Source organism: Myxine glutinosa, chromosome 7 (genome assembly GCF_964187855.1).
Source record: "Myxine glutinosa chromosome 7, kmMyxGlut1.1, whole genome shotgun sequence".
In the NCBI taxonomy this organism is placed as follows: Eukaryota; Metazoa; Chordata; class Myxini; order Myxiniformes; family Myxinidae; genus Myxine; species Myxine glutinosa.
This window is the reverse complement of record NC_136267.1, coordinates 139,476,045-139,497,470: the sequence shown is the minus strand read 5'-3', so window position 1 is coordinate 139,497,470 and position 21,426 is coordinate 139,476,045.

Sequence of the window (21,426 nt, the reverse complement as noted above, 5' to 3'; positions counted from 1 at the left end):
CCCATGTTACATTCCCCCATTGTGACTGTATTATCTGGTTGTGGCCCAGTTCATGTCTTGCCCATGTTACCTTCCCCCATTGTGAACATATTACCTAGTTGTGGTCTAGTTCATGTCTTGCCCATGTTACATTCCCCCCATTGTGACTATTACTGTACCTGGTTGTGGCCTTGTTCATGTCTTGCCCATGTTACCTTCCCCCATTGTGAACATATTACCTAGTTGTGGTCTAGTTCAAATATCGAGTCCATAACTTTTCCCCATTGTGTATTATCTAGCTCTCGTCTAGTTCAAGTCTCGACTTCATGACTTTCCCTCACTGTGACTGCATTTTCTGGCTGCTCCATTGTTCACGTCAAGTCAATGACTTTTACTATATTTTTACTGTAGTCAATGACTTTATTATCTGAGTGTGGCCGAGTTCAAGTCTCGAGTCTGTAACATCCTCCCCCGACTCTATTATCGATCCGTGGCCTCATTCTAGTATTGACCCCATTACTTTCCCCCATTGTAACTGTATTATCTGGTTGTGGCTTAGTTCATGTTTTGCCCAAGTTACATTCGCCTATTGTGACTGTATTATCTGGTTGTGGCCCAGTTCATGTTTTGCCCATGTTACTTTCCCCCATTGTAACTGTATTATCTGGTTGTGGCCTAGTTCATGTTTTGCCCAAGTTACATTCGCCTATTGTGACTGTATTATCTGGTTGTGGCCCAATTCATGTCTTGCCCATGTTACCTTCCCCCATTGTGAACATATTACCTAGTTGTGGTCTAGTCCATGTCTTGCCCATGTTACATTCCCCCCATTGTGACTATTACTGTACCTGGTTGTGGCCTTGTTCATGTCTTGCCCATGTTACATTCCCCCATTGTGACTGTATTATCTGGTTGTGGCCCAGTTCATGTCTTGCCCATGTTACCTTCCCCCATTGTGAACATATTACCTAGTTGTGGTCTAGTTCATGTCTTGCCCATGTTACATTCCCCCCATTGTGACTATTACTGTACCTGGTTGTGGCCTTGTTCATGTCTTGCCCATGTTACCTTCCCCCATTGTGAACATATTACCTAGTTGTGGTCTAGTTCAAATATCGAGTCCATAACTTTTCCCCATTGTGTATTATCTAGCTCTCGTCTAGTTCAAGTCTCGACTTCATGACTTTCCCTCACTGTGACTGCATTTTCTGGCTGCTCCATTGTTCACGTCAAGTCAATGACTTTTACTATATTTTTTACTGTAGTCAATGACTTTATTATCTGAGTGTGGCCGAGTTCAAGTCTCGAGTCTGTAACATCCTCCCCCGACTCTATTATCGATCCGTGGCCTCATTCTAGTATTGACCCCATTACTTTCCCCCATTGTAACTGTATTATCTGGTTGTGGTCTAGTTCATCTTTTGCCCAAGTTACATTCCCCCATTGTGACTGTATTATCTTGTTGTGGCCCAGTTCATGTCTAGCCCATGTTACATTCCCCCATTGTGAACATATTACCTATTTGTGGTCGAGTTCAAGTCTCGAGTCTGTAACATCCTCCTCCGACTCTATTATCTATCCTTGGCCTCATTCTCGTCTTGACCCCATTACTTTCCCCCATTGTAACTGCATTATCTGGTTGTGGTCCATTTCAAGTATCGACTCAGTGACTTTCCTCACTGTGACTGCATTGTTTGGCTGTGGTCCAGTTCAAGTATCGACCAGTGACTTTCCTCACTGTAACTGCATTATCTGGCTGTGGTCCAGTTCAAGTATCGACCAGTGACTTTCCTCACTGTAACTGCATTATCTGGCTGTGGTCCAGTTCAAGTATCGACTCAGTGACTTTCCTCACTGTAACTGCATTATCTGGCTGTGGTCCAGTTCAAGTATCGAGCAGTGACTTTCCTCACTGTGACTGCATTGTTTGGCTGTGGTCCAGTTCAAGTATCGACCAGTGACTTTCCTCACTGTAACTGCATTATCTGGCTGTGGTCCAGTTCAAGTATCGACCAGTGAATTTCCTCAGTGTAACTGCATTATCTGACTGTGGTCCAGTTCAAGTATCGACTCAGTGACTTTCCTCACTGTGACTGCATTGTTTGGCTGTGGTCCAGTTCAAGTATCGACCAGTGACTTTCCTCACTGTAACTGCATTATCTGGCTGTGGTCCAGTTCAAGTATCGACTCAGTGACTTTCCTCACTGTGACTGCATTGTTTGGCTGTGGTCCAGTTCAAGTATCGACCAGTGACTTTCCTCACTGTAACTGCATTATCTGGCTGTGGTCCAGTTCAAGTATCGACTCAGTGACTTTCCTCACTGTGACTGCATTGTTTGGCTGTGGTCCAGTTCAAGTATCGACCAGTGACTTTCCTCACTGTAACTGCATTATCTGGCTGTGGTCCAGTTCAAGTATCGACTCAGTGACTTTCCTCACTGTGACTGCATTGTTTGGCTGTGTTGGTGTTGTTCAAATCTCGAATCCATGACTTTCACTGTAACTCTGTCACCTCTGCCACCGAAGTTGGGCAGAGATTATGTTTTCATCCTGTCTGTGTGTCTGTTTTTTACTTGGCAAAAAAAATAAAAATGTTTGCAAGTATGTTGATCACTCCTGTTTGTGTGTTTGTTTGTTTGTGTGTGTTTGTCTGTCTGTCCGCTCACTTATCCTTGCCTACAGGTCACAATTTGAAACCGATCTTCACAAAACCTCACCAAATGGTAGAGTTCGTGGTCCGACAAAATCCTATATATTTTTGAGGCCAAAAGGTCAAAGGTCAATAGAGACCAAAGGTCAACCACTTTTTTCAAATTTCTAAAATCCTCAATTTTAATCCGATTGACTTGAAATTTGAAAAGGATTTAAATATCGGCAAACTGAATTCAACCACCAACTATTTTTGAGATCAGCATAGGCCAAAAGGTCAACATAGGCCAAAGGACAACCACTTTTTTCGAATTTCTAAAAGCCTAAATTTTAATCCGATTGACTTTAAATTTGAATAGGATTTACATATCAGCTAACTGAATTCAACCACCAACTATTTTTTGGATCAACATAAGTCATAATCTCAACATAGGCCAAAGGTCAACCAATTTTTTCAAATTTCTAAAATCCTCAATTTTCATCTGATTGACTTGAAATTTGAAAAGGATTTTCCTGTCAGGTTATTGAAACCAACCACGAACTATTTTTGAGGTCAACATTTGCCAAAAGGTCAACATAGACCAAATTTCTAAAATTGTCAATCTTCATCCGATTAACTTAAACTTTGAAGACGATTTGCACATCAGGTCACTGAATTCAATCACTAATTATTTTTCAGGTCAAAAGGATGCTCTGCCGAGTGCCATGCTACTTTGTTCTGTTTTGCCAAGTGTCACTCTATGAGTGATTTTTCATCTGTTTGTTTGTTTGACTGTGAGCAGGATATCTCAAAAAATTACTGACGGATTCTGACGAAACTTGGTGGACAGGTTGGGTGTGTGACAAGGACGAATTCATTCAATTTTGGTGAAGATCCGACTGTGGATCCGGATACTAAAATTTTTCATTTTTAAGTTCTTCACCATTGAGAAATAGGGCGAAATTGATATATGTCAGTCTCGGGGAGGTATGCGCTCTACCGAGTGCCGTTCTAGTTGTTTTATGCATCTAACCATTTTTTTTAATTCATGAAGATCTCTGCACTCACTAGGAACAACATTAATGCACTTGCGATGTTGTTTACATGTCTGCATGCCCAATAAAAAAAGGTGACCACAGACCTTTATTTTCATGCGCAAGTGGTTTTGCTGGTCTGGTGGTTATGCCTTGTCTAGGCAACCGCTGTGACTTTCTTCGTAAAGATTAGTCCCATACACTATTGGAGATACAAACACTGTGATAAGAGCTCACGACGGTTAAAGACCGAAAGTGTCTGGGGCGGTCACTGCTCTTCACCCGGTCTAAATGATGATCCATGCTTTAGAAGATGTATATTTTGTGGAGTTGATTATGCGATTCATATGCTCTGGCATTTCAATATATTACTGCATGCTGGTCTAGACTTTGTGCTGAAGGTTGGACTTGGTTTGCCATTCACAGGCGGTGTTTGGCACGACCTATGGGTGCTATTTTTAAACTATCTCAAACTCAAAATGCAGATCGAGCTCATCGCTTCTCGTTGGAGTATATTTCATCCAATGCGCAATTGAACACCGTGTTAGCGCAGAGCTCTGCAAGCTGAGCCCGTTTGCCACAAACAGAATTTTTTTTTGTTTTTTTTGATTGGTGCCCTGGTTATACAGTACCTGCTTTGTATCCTGCCACGATGGTAAAGACTGGACTGTGTAAGCTGATAATCTTCATTGTTCTTGCTTGAGAAGTGATAAACACTGCATTTGATCACTCTTTCTTTTGCAGGTTGAAGTAAATACCCTCTAACAATCTCTCTCCGAAAGCACCGTCTGGAAACCTCTCCCATCTACTTTCTTAGCAATCCCCTTGAGAAAGTTCAGTCACTCAAACTCCTTCGTCTCACTATCAGCTGTGATCTTTCTTGGGCAAACCACATTTCAAAGTTGGTCTCCAAAGCCAGCCGCCGACTGGGCATCGTCCGTCGTGCAAAGGCCTTCTTTGGCACACCTGAATTGCTATCCCGCTACAAGGCTTTCATCCGCGGCTTTATGAGGTACTTCTGTCTCCTCCCCCACCACCCCCCCCCCCCCTCCCCGGGCTGGCTCCCCTGCCTCACATCTTGCTCAGCTTGACAAAGTGGAAACCAAGGCGTTCAAGAGCATTGGAATGTCCCTCGATGAACCTCAGTGCATGGGTCTATCATTTCACAATCACAGACAGGTTAGTGCAGGTCTCTATCTTCGACCACCTCCTTTCTGGTCGTGCACCCTCTGCTCTTTCCATGCTTGTCTCTTCTCCCCTCCCCCATAACCCCTTCTGGTGAAATTCCTATAATCCAGACTCACTGCTCACCTCCATTCATTCATTCATTCCTCTTTTTTCCCAGCTGTGGAACCAACTTCCACATTCTCTTCAATCTCATTCTTTCCTTCAGGTCTTCAGGACAGCTGTTGACCACCATCTCGGATCACCACCAATCCTAAACCATGATCTTTTCTAACCTAGTTAACCCCACCCAAATCCCTCCTCCTTCCAAATTTACAGTTTTGCCTCCTGATAGTTGCCTCCACCACCAAAGGTGGATGGAGGTTATGTTTTCAATTTGTATCCATCTTGTCCACCCCATGCATCCTCTCCTGCCCATCATTCCTCCCCACCTCCATTATTTGTCCAAATCTGCCTTTATCTTGGCCTTCAACTCTGCTGTTGGGGTTTTCTCTCTCTCTCTCTCTCTCTCTCTCTCTCTCTCTCTCTCTCTCTCTCTGTCTCTGTCTCTCTGTCTCTCCCTCTTGTTACGTGGTCCTCCCCAAACCCCGGTCACGTTGTACCTCCGAGCCTCGAGAGGAGTCACGGCAGAAAGATATGTTATTCTGTGTGTCAAAGATCAATGGTGAAACCACACCAATTGTTACCAACAAACAAGTATTGTATTAAGGTCACACAAGAATAATAGTACATTAACAATATTAATCAATTGTACAACCAATATATCATTCCTATGATGGTACCATCAGTTTCGTACAATGTAACTCACTGTGCTCCAAGTGAGCGAAAATAACATTCCCAATGTCTCTGTCCCAGCTTCAAACCAAAGTCGATCCACGCTCTAGTGATCGTCAGAACGATGTTGTATCAAGACCAGAATCCCGCTCGGTTGACAGTCACACAGCCAAAGATAGGCAAAAGTGTCCTCAAGAGGCGGCTGGGAAATCACACCTTCGGGTATGGACGTTCAACGGCTCCCAATCGGCGAACCGCAAATTCACACTCAAAATCCACGTTACACACACACACCAGGTTAACGTCTGGATGCGGTGAAATGGTTGAAGCGAGGTGAAAAACCTGGAGTGATGCGAAAATCCAGCGCGAGGCAAAATGGCCAACGGTCCGTTCTCGAGACGTAACGGCACTCCAATGATTCTCTTCGGAATCAACCGCAAAACCTGTCACGCAGGTTTATCTGTCACAGTGATAACAACTGTCGCATGAATCCCTTTCCCAGGAAACCCAAAGTTCCCTTGTGACCCCCGTTCGCCAGCGTTTGCTCAAATCCTCATCGCAGCTCGGCTCCTTCTCCGACCTCACTCGCTCCACATCCTTTTCCTCTTCTTCGTCCGATTCCCGATCCGGTTTCCGGTTTCTTTTTAAAACACTAACTTTTTTTTACCTTTTGAAAACAGTTATCTCCAATTCACTTAAACAATAACAATAATAGTACATGCAACCAAAAATGTTTACAGTGGATGAGAACCACAACAACAGAAGTGACGAATCCGTAACACTCCCCCCCCCCCCCCCCCCCAAGAAAGGAAGTTGGAACATAGTGAAAACTTTCTTTGCATGCAAAAACTCTTTTAACAAATGAAGTAAAACTCACTCCCAAATTATCAATTCACGTGAGCAACAATAATTAATATTTCCCAAAATAAAGCAACAAAACTTCCAAACAACCTACAGGAATTTCCAAAGTTAGTTCACTCTGGATAAAGCATCCGCAACGACATTGTCCCTGCCCTTTACATGCTCAATTTCCAAGTTGAACTCCTGCAAAGCCAAACTCCATCTCATCAACCTCTGATTTTTATTTTACATTTTTTGAATGAAGGTTAAGGGGTTGTGATCAGTGAAGACTTTTATAGGAAAGGTAGTAGTTCCCAGATACACCTCATAATGCTGAAGCGTTAGCAGGAGAGCAAAGGTCTCTTTTTCCACGGTGGCATAATTTGCCTGGTGTTTGTTAACTTTTTGGAATAGTAGCACACCGGGCGATCCACTCCATCCTCATCTTCCTGCAATGGAACTGTCCCGGCCCCCACATCACTTGCATCAATGGCCAACTTGAATGGTTCTTGAAAATCCGGGGCTGCGAGGACAGGAGAGCTCATTAATATCGCTTTGACGTGGGCAAAGGCAGCTTGACATTTGTCATCCCAAACAAACTTGGTCTTTTTCCTCAGCAAATTTGTTAAAGGGGCTACCACATCAGAAAAATTCCTGCAGAACCGCCGGTACCAACCAGCCATACCCAAGAATCTCATAAACTCCTTCTTCCCTTTTGGAACTTGGAAGCGATCAATGGCTTCTATCTTGGCTGTCACCGGTTGCACCTGGCCCTGACCTACTACATGGCCTGGGAACACCACCAGTGCTTTTACAAACTCACTCTTAGATAAGTTGATGGTCAACCCTGCCTCGTTCAGTTTCTTGAAAAATGCATGAATTTGTTTAATATGATCTTCCATGGTCATGGTGTGTATGATGACATCATCCAGATAAGCCTCAACCCCCTCAAGGTCTGCAATGAGCTAATTAATCAGCCGTTGAAATGTAGCAGGCCCGTTTTTCAATCCAAAGGGAAGAACCTTGTACTGATACAACCCATTTGGTGTGACTAAAGCCGAGATTTCCTTGGCTCTATCAGTAAGAGGAATCTGCCAATACCCTTTCAGCAAGTCAAACTTAGTTACAAATTTAGCTGGGCCTATTCTATCAATACAGTCATCAATCCTCGGGATGGGATATGAGTCGGTCTTGGTCACTGCATTAACCCGTTTTAAATCCGTACAACAGCGAAAACTGCCATCGGGTTTTGGAACCAACACACATGGTGAGCTCCATTCACTGCTGCTTGGTTCGATGATGTCATTCTCCAACATATGCTGAACCTCCTTCCGAAGATACTCCATCTTCACAGGGTTCATCCGATAGGGGTGTTGCTTCACAGGAGTGGCTTCCCCCACCTCAATATCATGATATACCACGTCAGTACGACCAGGTACATCTGTGAACAAATGTGCAAACTCAAAAATTAGGCTGGATAGTTGTCCTTGTTGTTCCCTCGTCAAATGACCTAATTTCTCATTTAAATGACTCAACACTTCCGTGTTCGTCAATCTGGGACAAGCCTGGTCATCAAAGTTATCAAACTTCACACCGGCCTCAACCTCTGGATTCTCTTGCACCCCGACTACAGGTGAGACAGGTGAGAAAGGAACCATTTTCTCCACAGGCTTCCTCTCATAATATTTCTTCAGTCGGTTGACATGACGCAGCTGCTGCTTTTTCCATCGGTCGGGAGTTGTCACCACGTAATCTGTTTCATTAACCCTCCTTTCGATTGCATAGGGACCGAAATATCGAGCCTGTAGTGGCTGACCTGGAACAGGAAGCAACACTAACACTCGGTCCTCAGGACTGAAATTCCTTATCTGAGATTTCTTGTCATGTCTCACTTTCATTTTATCTTGTGTCACTTTCAAGTTCTTCTTGCAACTTCACAAGCCTTTGCCAATCTGTTCCTAACCGTTGACACATACTCCACCACTGTTGACTGCGACTCCTCCTGTAGCCACTGTTCTTTCATTTCAATGGTCCTCGAACTGTGTGTCCAAACACAAGTTCAAAAGGACTGAATCCCAATGACTCCTGAACGGATTCCCTCGTAGCAAACAAAAATAAGGGTATTCCTTCATCCCAATCCATGTCACATTCAAAACAATAAGTTCTGATCATATTCTTCAATGTCTGGTGAAACCTTTCCAAGGCCCATTGGCTCTCGGGATGGTAAGTACTTGATCTGACTTGCTCCACTCCCAACAGGTGTACCACTTGCTGAAAAAGTGTTGACATGAAATTGGAACCCTGATCAGACTGGATGATCTTAGGTAGGCCAACCAAAGTGAAAAATTTAATCAAGGCCTTCGCATTAACTGCCGCAGTAATTTTCCTAAGAGGCACCGCTTCTGGGAACCTCGTGGAAGCGCACATGATGGTCAGCAAATACTGATGTCCAGCCTTAGTTTTAGGTAAAGGGCCGACACGGTCAATAATGACACGGCTGAATGGCTCTTCAAAAGCTGGAATTGGTTTTAAAGGTGCGGATGGGACTTTCTGATTAGGTTTTCCCACCAGCTGGCAAGATTTACAGAACTCTGCCACATCACGTCGCAATCCTGGCCAGAAAAAATGTACCAATATTCTGTCACATGTCTTCACTCCAAGGTGTCCGGCCAAAGGTGTCTCATGCGCCAAACTCAATATCTCCTTCCGGTACGGCAGTGGCACCACAATTTGGTAATGAACTTTCCACTCATCATTTGCTGGCACCTCTGGTGGTCTCCATTTTCTCATGAGTATTTCCCCTTTCATGAAGTAACCAACAGGTATCTTCAAAGCCTCTTCCTCTGTAACGGCTTTATCAATCAAACTCCGGATCTCCGAATCTCCGTGTTGTTCTTCAACAAGTCTCTTTCGGACCAGCACCATTTGTTCAACCTCGTTCCCAGATGTCTCCGACGGACACTCCATTTCCTCTTTTGGTCCAGATGCCACCTTTTCCTTCGGTTCCTTGATGTCACTCCCTTTCCTATTATCTCTTCCAGACTTTTCCTCCAATATCTCTAAGGAACCCAAATCCACATCGCCTTCCTTCTCCTTCTCTTCAGAGCGCTTCCTACCCATAGCACGAGTCACTGCACAGGATGGAAAGATACCCGGAATCTCCTGCTCTAACTGTGCGGTGTTATTTTCCATACTGGGCTTTTCAACCAACATCGGATTACCAGAAACTCGACCACCGGCCAAATAATTCCCGATAATAAAAGATATTCCCTCTACAGGAAGAGTGGCTTGTAAACCTACGGTGACCGTCCTGACACCAAATCAGACTTCAAATGGATGACATGAAGAGCTTTAACATAGCCACCAACCCCCTGTAAAAGAACACTAACACCAGTTGCCGTCTTCTCTGACAATGGCAAAATGCCCTCAAGCATCAAAGATTGATGTGCTTCTGTGTCCCTCAATACCCTAACAGATCTCTGGTTCGTTAAGTCTCCATCCAGTCACACAAACCCCTCTGAAATAAAAGGTTTGTAACCCTCTTGAACAAGGTTGTTCTGTGATGCCGTAACTTTGGCATGGGAACCTTCACAAGGCACTGTCCTCCAAGGAAGATTTCTCGCATTGGCCAATGCATTCGGAGTTGCACTAGTTTGACTCCGCTCCTGATTTTTCCTTTTCAGGGCGTAACATTGGGACATCAAATGCCCAGGTTTCTTGCAAAAAGCGCAAGTAGGCCCGGAGGAAAAACTCGTGGTCTGCCTCGGGCCCCCCGGAAGATAAGTCTGTCTTGGAACTGTAGTCTTCTGACCCCTAAAAGTCACGGTATCAGATTTGTCCCCATAGTCCTCTCTAGGCCGCCTCCATGAAAATCTGTTCTCCGAACCTCATTTACCATAACTCCCCTGGCTAGCTCTAGGCGGGAAGTTAGGTTTGTGGAACCCCATCCTGTGTGTCAAGGCATAGTCATCTGCTATGGTTGCTGCCTCATACAACTCTGGTACTTTCTTTTCATCCAGATGTACTTTAATGTCCACGTGGACACACTGTTTGAATTCCTCCACCAAAATCAATTGTCGTAACAGGTTGAAGTCTTTCCCAATCTCCTTCGAGTCACACCACCTATCAAACATGGTTTCCTTCATTCTGGCAAACTCCACATGGGTCTCACTCTCCCTCTTCCTGGCATTCCTGAATTTTTGCCGGTAAGCTTCAGGGACCAATTCATAGGCTTTGAGAATGGCGTTCTTCACTATCTCATAATCTGCACATTGGTCAATCGGTAAAGCCGAATAGATATCTTGAGCTTTACCCACCAGAACACTTTGCACTAACATAGTCCAGGACCACACAGGCCATTTTAGCATTTGAGCCATTTTCTTAAAATGTAAAAAGAACTTGGCTACCTCCTCTTCATTGAAGGGTGGAACCAGCCTCACATGCCTACCAACATCCCAAGAGTTCTCACTAGTTGTCAAACTAGCCGGCATGGATATAGTGGGGTACCATAGTGAAAATGTCGTTACACGGTGGAGAAAAGCACAATTTTTTCACCAAAGCATCTCCATGGTATACCTTCTAGAAAAAAAGTAAGCTCCAAAAAAAATGATGAAGGGAAGTGTAATATCTGACGTCATTATGATGTCATCAGCTAATTATTATGTAATCATATATTTAAAAAAATCAATGACTTAGAACTAAGGTGTTAAGTGCATTTTAACATCAAAACATATGTTTCCGAGGTCAAGGATTTGAATGCACTTTTCATTTTTTATTTTAGACAATCTTTAAAAGATTTATGATGTCATAAGCGAATTATTTTGCATTCATAATTAAAAAATGAATTAGTTAGAACTAGGCTATTAACTGTATTTTGACATCGAAATTCGAAATATATGTTTCCGAGGTCAAGGAATTCACTGCAATTGTCATTTTTCTTCTTAGACAATGTTTAAAAGATTTATGACATCATTCTGACGTCATCCAGCAAAAAAAATAATATTAGATTCGTCTGCACACAAATTCGTTTGATTAGTTAACATCCACATATCGAGAGTTCCTAATAATCTTCCCGTTGAGTTACAGAATTTAAAACACCACTAGAGCAAACACTTTACTTCAGGGTCCTCTTCAGGTAGGTAGACACTTTCAAATTGTGTCAGCAGCCTGGCTTGCTCTGGACCAGCTATCATTCAGCGCCGGAAGGCATCTGGATTCTCGGTTAGGCCCACAGCTCCACCCTTGCCTTTTACTTTGGCATTCTCTTGTTCGTGGACTTGATCGATGGGAAGCGCGGAAAACCTCTTTTGTGTTTTGTTCACAACCCAGTGCTTCTGGAAGTCCTTTGTTAGAGCGGCTGGCAAGTATTGCATGTCTCGGAGGTGGACGGAAGCCCAACGGCAGTAGTTGTAGTGGTCCAGTGCAAAAAATAGAAACATGAGACTTTGAAGAGAATCAACATAGAGAAGAAAGGCTTTCTCTCTGTGCGCACGAATGAATATCATGATCAAGATCTCTGTTCGCAGCACTATGCCCCAGTACTGGAAAGTCGGAATCTTCTTTGCCATAGCCAGTCTCCAGCCTCAAATGTCTCACTGTCACTGGACACAGCAGCTTGCTCATATGCTTCTTGTTGTAACCGTGATAGAGCTAAGGCAGTCACTTGGTGGGCATGTCGTGTCCGTGTCACATGAGCGGCATTGATGAAAGAGTTAGCTGTACCAGATGTTGGTTGCTACACCTGAATCAGTTAGAGCTACAGTCCAGCCACTCTGATCTAGGAAATCTCCCAGTGCATTCCACAAGGCCTTCTCCAAATGGAACCCGCCAAACATGATCAGGAATTCATTTTCACCGTGAGTTGCAGGCCAGGTCCATTGAATATACTTGCAGTTCGCAAAAATTGGACAGTCACAAGTGAGTACTGGAATCTGGCCGGGGTTGAGGAACTCTGTGATGGACTTCAATATGTTCATGGCATGCTTGATCATGGCTGGTGAGTCTGCCTTCTCTTGAAATAGTGGTAGAAGAGCAATCAAGGCAGGGGGATCGAGTGGAGGTGATTGCTGAGATGCATGATAGGCAGCCCATGAGATAGTGTCTCCCTTCTCACTTGCATTTCCGTCGAGAAGCTTGGAAGCATGCTGAATCCATTTCTCCTCCTTTTCTTTTGCTTCTTCAAGCCTCCCATTTACAGGTGTCATGATGACCTGTGGTACACTGGTATTTGATGCTTTCAGATGTACTGATTGAATTATGCTAAACGAATCTAGAAGGTGAGGTTTCTCATTTGGATTTGCAGGAAGAAAGCAAGTTGCCACCCGAACACGTCCGAGATTATCTTGTGTAGGAAATTGGATGACACTTATACCACTTCAATGGAACGATCCTTTGGCTGTAGTGGAAGAGGGATTATGGTCGATGTTATCTAGTGCACCAACAGTGAAGAGACCTTTCCTGAGAATAGATGGGCACACAATTTGGTAAGCAGTGAATTGGTCACACATTGCAGGTGACAATTTATTCTCCAGTTGCAGAACCCAGCTGTATGAGATGCTCAACCCTAATTTAGCCAGTTGATCACTGAGTGTTCTGTTCCTTGTCAATGTGTGGATATTCAAGCCAATGTATACTGGAAGTGGAGGTTCTCTCTCAGGAGACTGTCGTTTGGGAGTAGCCAGTTTTGTGCACCTTTTCTTTGAATTGTGGAGGAACAACTGGGCGATTGTTTGAGAAGCCTGTGTGTCATTAACATCGCTCTTCAAGTTTGGTCCATAAAGGATCATTGATGACAGGAGTGTAAGACTGGGAAGCATTGTCTGGCACTTAGGGGGGAAACTGCCAGAAAACTTGAAATGTGTTTCTCCAAACATTTCATCTCTGCATATTTTTGCTACTTTTGCAAAAAGTAGCACTTCTGATTGATTAGTCATGTTCATGCAGAGCATCTTTCAGCATTTGTTGCATGCCTTCTGGAAATACAAGAACAATGTTCTTGCCATCTGTCTGTTCTTGCACACACACACCGGTGTCGGCAAAGTGCTCAAGAAGCCTGCTTTTCAACCGGCTCTTGTTAATTGACACATCATGCCCAAGATTTTGAAGACGGCGTTCATACATCTCATGAAGATCTGAAAACTTGAACAGGTATGTCCCATCCTCAACGGCAAACTCAACATAAGACACCAACTCCACAAACGCTCTGGCATCTGCTCGTTCTCTTTCCGTGTTGGAAGAAACACCTTCACGGCGATGAGCCCGATGTCTGTTTCTGTATCGTGTTAAACAGTTCAGGTGGTACTTGGCTTCTAGGGCGATTAAATCACCCCCTGTTATTTTGTACAAGAGTTGGTCATCCTGCATATCAGTTGCCATCTTTCTGAGGGACTGATCAGCACCAAATGTTTGGAAGTTGTGTAATTTTTGGTCGCCTGTTTTTTCACAGAAGATGCACACACACTTGGCATCAAATACCGACTGCCGCTTTGACCGTCGCATCTCAAGAGCTTCGGCTTCATGTTTTCTTTTCCTCATTACTTGTCTGTTGAGTTTGGAATTGTTGAATTTTTAATGGCAAGAACGATGCCATGAGGCATTATTTTTCACAAAAGTTTCTACTGTTCCTTCTGTTACATATTCTACATCAACTGGCAGTGCATTTATTTTTCTGAACTCCTCAACATTTCCCAGGAATGCAGTCTATACTTCTCTGGCATTACGTTTAAATCCTTTCTGTGGACAAGATAGTTTTTCCGGTGTAGTTTTCTTGCAGATTATGCAAGCACTCCAATCCATGATGACCTGAAATTGAAAGGAAATAGTCCACATAAGCATAAAAAGTACAATATCCAAACCAATATTATACGTTCCAATGCTGTAATTTGATAGAAAATTCATAAATACTTTTATTGGTTTCTTGCATTTCTAAATTTGAATAGCTAGACTAAGATCGCGTATATTCCAGGGAATGTATTGTTTGAACATGGTCTTAAATCACATTTGAGACCGGGCACCCTTGCATTTATCCCCTAATTCTTATGTTTTATTTTCATTTGTTTTGTTTTATTTATTTTATTTTTTTACACATTTGTGTAATGACATCACTGCAACATAGTGAGCTTAAAAAGGCTTATATATCAATTACCTGTTTCTTGAAATATTAAATTAATGACAAAATCTCGGCACAGTACTTCACAACCTTATGTTATACATTAATTTGCGCTAATATCTTTAGTCTATTGTGACGTCATTATGACGTCATTAAATACACTTCCTGTCAGATTTTTTGGAGCTTACCCTCTTTTTGATCCTTATACATGGGCAAAGCTTTGGTGAAAAAATTGTGCTTTTGTCCACAGTTTAATGGTCCTTGGCATTTTTGTTAATAAGGTACCTCACTAATACTACTTCTCTCCGTTCTCCCAGTAATTCCAGCTCCTTGAGTTTAAGTTCCTTCTGATACTCCATGTCACGTTCCTTTATCTCCCTTTCGGCTCTCCTTTCCTCTGCTCTTTCCTTGCTCTTCTTTCTTCTTCAGCTCTCCTTTCCTTTGCTCTTCTCTCCTCGAGTTCCTTTTCAGATCTCCTTTCCTCTGCTCTCCTTTCCTCTGCTCTTTCCTCTGCTCTTCTTTCTTCTTCAGCTCTCCTTTCCTCTGCTCTTCTCTCCTCGAGTTCCTTTTCAGTTCTCCTTTCCTCTGCTCTTTCCTCTGCTCTTCTTTCCTCGAGTTCTCGTTCCTGATCTGCTCTTTCCTTTGCTCTTCTTTCCTCGGCTTTCCATTCCAACTCTTTTAACCTTTCCTGGCTCTGCAGTTGCATCTCCATTTTCCGGAGCTCCACATTTCCTTTTTCCTCGGGTAACCAATCCAAGGCTACCTCTTCCCATGTTCCTTGTCCCACTAGAGACTCCACCACCAATGTCTGAATCTCTGCTTTCTTCATACTAACTCGGACCTCCAAGTTAAAATATTTGGCCAATATCATGAGTTCCGATCTTTTTAACGCCTGGAACTGTGCCTCATTAGGGGATGCTGCAAACTTTTCTGCGTCAAACACCATGGTGACTATCAGTTAGCACCTGTTAACCTTCACACAAAAAAAAATCCAATTTTTTGAAAAATTTGGGAATGTTAGAAAATTCCAAATTTGGGGAATGTTAGGGAATTCTATCCCGGATGGGGCCCCCAATTTCTGTTACGTGCTCCTCCCCAAACCCCGGTCACGTTGTACCTCCGAGCCCCGAGAGGAGTCACGGCAGAAAGATATGTTATTCTGTGTGTCAAAGATTAATGGTGAAACCACACCAATTGTTACCAACAAAAAAGTATTGTATTAAGGTCACACAAGAATAACAGTACAATAACAATATTAATCAATTGTACAACCAATATATCATTCCTATGATGGTACCATCAGTTTCGTACAATGTAACTCACTGTGCTCCAAGTGAGCGAAAATAACATTCCCAATGTCTCTGTCCCAGCTTCAAACCAAAGTCGATCCACGCTCTAGTGATCGTCAGAACGATGTTGTATCGAGACTAGAATCCCGCTCGGTTGACAGTCACACAGCCAAAGATAGGCAAAAGTGTCCTCAAGAGGCGGCTGGGAAATCACACCTTCGGGTATGGACGTTCAACGGCTCCCAATCGGCGAACCGCAAATTCACACTCAAAATCCACGTTACACACACACACCAGGTTAACGTCTGGATGCGGTGAAATGGTTGAAGCGAGGTGAAAAACCTGGAGCGATGCGAAAATCCAGCGCGAGGCAAAATGGCCAACGGTCCGTTCTCGTGACGTAACGGCACTCCAATGATTCTCTTCGGAATCAACCGCAAAACCTGTCATGCAGGTTTATCTGTCACAGCGATAACAACTCTGTCACAGGAATCCCTTTCCCAGGAAGCCCAAAGTTCACTTGTGACCCCCGTTTGCCAGCGTTTGCTCAAAACCTCAACGCAGCTCGGCTCCTTCTCCGACCCCACTTGCTCCACCTCCTTTTCCTCTTCTTCGTCCGGTTCCCGATCCGGTTTCCGGTTTCTTTTTAAAACACTAACTTTTTTTACCTATTGAAAACAGTTATCTCCAATTCACTTAAACGATAACAATAATAGTACATGCAACCAAAAATGTATACAGTGGATGAGAACCACAACAACGGAAGTGACGAATCTGTAACACTCTCCCTCTCCCTCTCCCTCTGTCCCCGGCGCGTTGGGTGCGGTGTCATGCCGTCTGCTCGTGTTTTGGCATTGTAGCTCCGTGCTCGTGGTTTGTATCTTTACCCTCCCCTCACCTCTTCTCACCTTTGTGCCATCTTTTGTGGATCACCCTTCCACGTTATCATCCCTTCCCCCTTCCCCCCTCTTGAGAGTGAGAAAGTGAGAGAGCACACGTGGTGAGACCGGTAAAGGTTCCCCCTTAGGGCGGTTCCCTCTTCGGTTTTTTTCGCTTCGTGTTACAAATCATAATACTTTTTTCCGTTTCTTTTTTCGTAAATATTTTTTATTTTTCGTTAGTTTACTAAGTTAGTTTTTAGTTACTTTAAGTTACTACGTTAGCTTTAAAAAGCTTTTTGGCTTCATTAACCCTTTATACATTTATCCTTTGTTTAAACGTGGAAACGATGGCGGATAGCTCTCGTTACACGTCTCTTGAAGCGCTAACCCGGAAGCACGGGTTAGTTTGTTCACCTCCATCGGTAATCGACGTCGAGGCCATTATCCTTGCCGTCGGAGAGATAATCGGTTTGGATAATGTAAAAGCGGCTTCTCGCATGAATAAACGTGTGGTAATCTTTGTTTCCACAGTGCCCATGGTTGCTCAAGTAGTCGAGCACGGGATTTTCTTTGCTCCCGACGTGTTTGTTCAGGTTTGTCCACTCGACACGCGGGCAGTTCGGGTTTCTCTCTCTAACGCTCCTCCGTTCCTTAAGAACAAAGACCTGGTTACTGAACAAAACAAACTTGGTTCTGTCATCTCTTCAGTTACTATGTTTCCTGTACGAGGGAAAAATAACCGTTTAAAACATGTCATGTCCTTTCGTCGTTTTGTTTATATGATTTTACCGCGTGGTGTAACCTCTTTAAATGCGGTATTGCCCTTCAAGGTCGAAGGTCACACTTATCGGGTCTTTGTCTCCACAGAGTCTCTAGTCTGTTTTGAGTGTGGTCAATATGGTCATTTAAAGGTCTCGTGCCCGAAAAAGTCCACAGATAGAGTCACTAGCCTGAATGGTGATGAACAGCAGGGCTCCACTGAGAGTGTTGTCGATGATGTAAACAATATCGATGGTGCTGATGCAAACCCCATTGTAGACAAACAGAGAACCAGGAAAAGAACCCTCCCACCTTCTAGCGACCTCAACGAGCCTGAAAATAAGGTCTTGGCCGGTCCTCCAACCTTCGCTCAAGTGGTTAGTGAAGGTAATGGTGGAGCGCGACCTCCTCCTCAGCAGTTGCCTCCAGTTGAGGTAGCCCCTCAGCCTCCTCTGCCTTCAGAATACTCTGAGGGTAATGTGATAAATGCTGAAAATTTATGTGTTGGCCAGACAGCACCTGAGTCTCTCCGGTGTTCTGAGGGTACACCTCCATGTGAGGTTGAGCCTCCATGTGTGTCCCCTGCTGAAGCTTGTGTTGATTGTGCCACCGTTCCCTCTGTGGGGAGTGGTGAGTGTGTAGGAACTAGTGATCCATCTGTGATCGAATCCCCCATTGAGGCAGCTGAGCCTTGTCAAGCTCATGGTCAGCAGGGTGATAGTGCTGAAGTCTTGGATTGTTGCGTTGATTAGCCCGTTGCTTCGGCAATGGACTCTCAATGCAATGATTGTGACTGATGGAGGTTCTTCGGTTGCCTCACTGAGTAATGGTGAGGCCGACTTCTCATCGGAGCATGTCTCTGGAGACTCTGTCCCTCCTGCTGAAATCATGGATTTCCTACAAAAAACTTACCGTAAAAGGCGCGTGAAAATTTGCGATTTCTTCGTTGACACTCACGCCTTCATTATTGGGGCTCAGGAAGTTGTACAACAATCTGCGGCCCTTCATATTTCTGATAAATCACTGAAAAGACTGAAGAGGTACCTTGTCACAGCAAGGAAAGAATTAAACCTGTAATGGCTGTTTTGCTGCCCATGTTTTTATGAACATAGCAAGTTTGAACATTAATGGTGGACGCAGTCAGCTGCGTAGGTCCCAGACTGTGCAATTAGCCAGGAGGGAAAAGATTGATGTACTTTTATTGCAAGAAACTCGTGCCACTGCAGACTGCATGGCTGATTGGCAGCAACAGCTGATTGGCACTTGGTTTTTGAGTAATACAGATTCTGTGAGTGCGGGTATTGCTTTTTTTCTCAGTACACGTTTGTCTGTCTCCCCCCCCCCCCCCCCCCCTATCTTTAAGGAAATCGTACCAGGCGATCTAGCCTCTGTAGAATTTGAATACAATCAGCAACGATTTATGTTTGTTAACATCTATGCTCCAAGTGACAGTACAGATTGAGGAACTTTTTTAAATCAGTCCTTTAATTTCCTGAGGCACCTCTTTTCTGATACGTTGTTGTGCTTAGGGAGTGACTTTAACTGTACTTTAAAGCCAACTTTAGATAGGAACAGTGCAGAGCCACATCCAGCTTCTAGTAGGCCTCTTTCCAATATATAATTTCGCGGCATGACCTCAACGATGTATGGCGGCAACAACACCCAAACCCGCAGCAATTTAGCTGGTGTCGGGTTTTACTAAATCATCTTTCACTTGCTCGTCTTGATAAATTTTATATTCCTAACTCTGCTATCAATCGTGCCAAACACCGCCTGCTATCAATTGTGACATATACGGCTATTGCCCCTTCTGGTTTCTCTGATCATTCTTTAGTAAAACTGTGTTTTTCTTTTCCTCGTTTCAAACGCCGCACCTTGTATTGGTCTTTTAACACCTCACTTCTGAGCGATCCTTTATTTAAATCATCCTTTGTGGTTTTTTGGGACAAGGTTGTGTATTTCCAACATCGTTTCCTAAATCTCTGTCAGTGGTGGGACTATGTTAAAGCGCAGATCCGTGTTTTCTGTCAGCAATACAAAACCAATTGCTCTCAAAGTAAACAATTATGTATTGATGCATTGAAACAAGAAATTCTACGATTGCAGGAAGGTGCTGAGGTCCTCAGTGATGAAAGACGGTGTCACCTCCTCTTTGAAAAACAAACTCTGCTTAAGGAATTAATTCAAGAAATTGGCATCGGTGCCTTAGTCAGCCTGAGAGTGAATGGTTTACTGTCTTCAGACACATGTTGTAAAGATTTCTTTAAGTTTGAGAAGACGACCAAGGCGAGCCAGCAAATGCTTAGTCTTCGGGCTAGTGATGGGCATATTATTAGTGATAATACGGAGATTGTTCATTTTGTTCAGTCTTATTTTGAGAGTGTGTTTTCCTTTAAGCCTAATGATGTGCCTGCAATGCAGAATATTACGACCAATTTACCGCAGATAGATGAGCATCAGCGGCATGTCTTGGATGAGAACATTACTCTCGGTGAATTTAAAACTGCGCTAAATGACCTTGCTGATCATAAGGCTCCTGGTTTTGATGGGTTACCAGCTGAATTTTATAAAACTTTTTGGGACATGCTTGGTCCTGCTTTGCATTCAGTGTTTTTATACAGCCTGTGTGAGGGATTGTTACCCCTTAGTTGTCGACGTGCAGTTGTTTGCCTTATCCCTAAGAAAAACGATCTGCAATTGATACAGAACTGGCACCCAATTTCTCTTCTCTGCACAGATTACAAGATTTTTGCCAAAGTGCTAGCTAACCGTGTAAAGACTGTTTTAAGCACAGTTATACATCAGGATCAATCGTACTATGTTATGCACAGATCTATGCACGATAACATTTTTTTGGTACGAGACCTGTGGGATGTGTGTGCATTTTAACAACAACATACCGGTCTCCTTTTTTATTGACCAAGAAAAGGCTTTTGACTCTGTTAATCATGAGTATTTGTTTCACATTTTAAAGCAATTTGGTTTTGGGGCATCTTTTATTTCTTATGTATCCTTATTGTATAATCACATTTTTAGCTTGATCAAAATCAATGATGGTCTCTGTTCACCTTTGCGGATTGGGAGGGGAATTCGGCAAGGTTGTCCCTTATCTGGAATCTTGTACTCTCTTTGCATTGAGCCCCTTTTGATTCGTTTACGATCTTCTCTTATGGGATTTTCAGTGACTCCATCAGAAAAGCCCGTTATCATTTCGGCCTATGCTGATGATGTATGTGTTGCTGTTCGCAGCAGTAATGACATTGCTCTGCTATTTGAGTGCCTACGGGTCTACTCTCAAGCATGTACAACGCAAATTAATTGGTCGAAATGCAAAGCAGTTTGGGTCGGCGGTACGCCAATTCTCCCTATGAATTTGACATGGGGAAAAGAAGGTGTGAAATACCTCGGTGTTTATCTTGGAACGCCTGGTTTTGTCAAAAGGAATTGGGATGGTTTGCTCCACAAAATTAGCAATAAATTGAACAGATGGAGAGGAATTTTGTCGACCTTGTCTTTTCGAGGTCGTGCCCTGGTCATTAACAACCTGGTGGCCCCTCTCTTATGGCATAAAATGATTGCCTTGCAGCCACCTGCAACGTTGGTGTCGTCAATCCAAAAATGCTTACTTGACTTATTTTGGGATGGCAAACACTGCCTAAAGCCAGAGACCATTTGCCTTCCACTGGCGGAAGGAGGTCATGGACTTATGGACATTCTTTGTCGGGTGATGGCCTTCCGAGTCTCTACAGCTCGTCGTTTTATATTTCTGGAGGCCTTGCCCTGGAAATCTACTGAAAACTGTATATTAAAACAAGCCGGCATGCTAGGCTCCAATTGTGAACTCTTTTTCATGGAGCTGCAACATGTCGATGCTTCGCTGTTCCCTGACTTTTACCAAGATGTCTTGCACGTCTGGCGGTCCATTTCAGTAACTCGGCAAATGGGGACG